Source organism: Helianthus annuus, chromosome 10, assembly GCF_002127325.2.
Source record: "Helianthus annuus cultivar XRQ/B chromosome 10, HanXRQr2.0-SUNRISE, whole genome shotgun sequence".
NCBI lineage: Eukaryota > Viridiplantae > Streptophyta > Magnoliopsida > Asterales > Asteraceae > Helianthus > Helianthus annuus.
Genome location: NC_035442.2, coordinates 72,919,188 through 72,922,427, shown reverse-complemented (window position 1 = coordinate 72,922,427; position 3,240 = coordinate 72,919,188).

Here is a 3,240-nt window from a genome sequence, read left to right as displayed (position 1 = left end):
TGTTGGCTACCTGGTCGGGGGTTAAGGGAACGGTTTGGTAAGAGTCTTGCCGTTGTTCAGCGTTTAGAGATCCTGCAAGGGACCTGGGTCAAATTTAGTAGGACCTCCTTCAATGCCCAAAGGTATTGGATGGTGGGGGTCCAAATTCTTTGATCCCCTCATAAGTTAAACTACTATTAAAACTTTAACCCAGCTATTTAGGATTGTATCCCTGCTGACTCAGACTACTTAGCTGAGGGTAACGTCGCCTTCAAAAGAGGGGCCTACCATATTATGCATTAATAACTTAATTAATTATCTTTCAATAATCTGACCCTTTAGGATTGTATCCTTGCTGACTCAAACTACTGGGTTGAGGGTAACGTCGCCTTCAGAAGAGGAGCCTACTACACTAACACACGAGTCGGATCCAAGTGATTCATCTTGTCTATCTGTTTTTATTTTTTTTTATTATTATTTTCAGCATTTTAGTTAGTTTTATTTTCTTAGTTTAAAATCTTTTTCTAACATTTTGATTTGATTAGACGTTGAGGATAAACCGGTATTAAAAGCTCTTGTGTCCTTGGACGACCTCGGTATCTTACCAACACTATACTACGTCCACGATGGGTGCACTTGCCCATATGTGTGTTTAGTGTTAGTAAATATCGTGTTTTATAAATTTAAAACTTGGCTAAAAGTGTAAAAAGGGCTTAAAATATACATCTAAATTATAACACACTTCACGCACATCAAGTTTTTGGCGCCGTTGTCGGGGACACAAGGATTTTAAGAAAGTTAGGAATCAACGGCCTAATCATTTTTCTATTTTCTTTTTAATTTTTAGGATTTTCTTAATTTTTCAGCTTCTGCAGAACTCAGCACGGGCCGTGCCCGCTGAACACGCCCCGTGCCCAATCTTTGGAACTGGCAATCCTGTTTTAAGTCAGACAGTAAGCTGAACACGGGGCCGTGTTGTGACAACCCTCACTAAATCAGGTATCCGTACGACTTAATTAATAATTAATTACTGCTTAATTACTGTGCTTGATTGAAATTGTGAATGAACTGCTACTTGAAATATTGATACATGTACATACTTGCATCATACTTTATTTACTGTCACTACATTATTTACATGCTGAACCTTAGTGACAAACATGATGCACAAAAGCACAGTAGCACTATGAACGGATAACCTATCAAAACATGCTGATAAAGCCAGCATTAGGCAGACACTGCCTCTAAGGCTTGTATGAGCCCGAGATAGTTTACTACACTAACAGTGAGTGTAGAGATACAAGGGTTGTAGAACTGCGTCTCTAGGAATAAGTTACAGTGACAGGATGTGCCTAAAACGTACTCTAAGTACAAAACTCAGCACTTTAATTAACAATTTAGCTTTTAGCTAACTAATAAAGTGCCAGAACATGAGAAAAATATTACCAGACACTTTCCAAAGTGTCGGGATTGAGTTGTGTCACTAAAAATAATAACGACACTTTAAAGCTTTGTTTAACACTTTAACGGATTACTATCCAACCGAACAACCGGACTATACCCGGAACATGAAAATATTGTTAATAACATTATTTGTCTTTTTCTGAGCCAGTTAGGGTCCCTGAATACGCTAACACCCACTGTAAAGCACAACACACTACTAACCGGGTTAATCACTTAACTAACCTAACTTAACCTAACTATAAACTAACTAATTAGTTAGATTTGAACCAAGACACCCCCCCCCCCCTTAACCAACCGTCCCCAAGAGGGGGGACATACCTTGTACCCTCTTGATTATTTTATTAAACTTGCTCCATATCTAGAAAGCATAAAAACCTATGGACCATGACCTTAACATTGCCTATATGTAACAAGCTATGTACACTTGATCATTCATCACATTTCACCACACAAAAACTCTCTCTTTCCCTCTATAAGCTCTCGGCCGAGATCCCCCTACACACCCATCAATTTTTCGAGCTTTGATCTTCACATTCCAAGTCCATTCAAGCGCTGAGGATCACGTATAAGGAGGCTTGGTGCATTCGGAACGCAAAGGACCTCACTCTATTGCTTTTATCCTCTCATTTTGCGTCTAGATTCTTCCCTAGCCTCGAGCTAGTAGTAAGTTACTTGAATCACCTTCTCGAACTATTTTGAAGTGGTTAAGATGATTTGTAACGGTTAAAACTCGTAACCTTACAAGATGAAGCATAAAAGTCTACTAAAAACACTAAAAATGATGGTTAAAAGCTTGTTTGTTGTGTAAATCTTGTAGTATTTGATTTGTGTAGTTATTTGGACCCGATCTATGTTGTGGTAGCTCGGATCATCGTTAACCCGGGTTGGTCATGATCATGGATCATGACATAAGGTTGTTTTGGAAGTAACAAGGGTTAAAGGATGAAACTCTACCACACACGAATCACGAACTTGTGTAAAAGCGATTTTTATTACGAAATAGTGTTTAAAACTAGTAGATCTACGGATCTACAAGCGGTATTTTCAAAGAACCAAGTATCAAAGAAATCGTGTTTTCCAAAGACGGATCTTACACCAACAAGAATGATTTTTAGAACACACAAGTGCGTAAACACTTGTGTAGCACAAAGTTTCGACAAAATAACTATTTTTGTAAAAGATGACGAGAAGTTGTAAAGAGGGAATTTCTCTAAAAACGGGGTTTTTACGAAATCGGATTGATTTATATAAAGATCCGCTAAAAGTAATGGGATTTACTTCATAATTTTAGAAAACTACAAGTTCATGTGATTTATGCGACTTACATATTTATTTACTAGTTTGTTGTTTTAGACGTTGTTTTGATTGAATGAGAAAATGGTTGATTTGATTTATAAAAGAAAATGATACGCTTGAAAGCGTGGCCACCTCCAGTTACAGAGGAAACTCTGGCGAAATTTTTCCAAAAACCTAACACTTAGAATATTTTCACTATAAGTATTAGAAATCCTTTTCGACATGTTTTCAAAATATAAGTTTCGCCACGACTTTATTTACAAAATATCGGAGGTGTGATTTTCACAAAATTAAACGTGATAACTATATATGTAGTAAATATATTTTCACAACGTTACTTGTCACTTATTTGTGAAGATACACAAATATTATTTTTAGGGTAAAAAAAAATAATATTATCGTGTTAACGACTCCAAAATAATACGAACGGCTTTGCAATAATTATTTAAGTTACACCGGTAATTATTATTACCACTCGATATTTAAAACGTAATTACACAT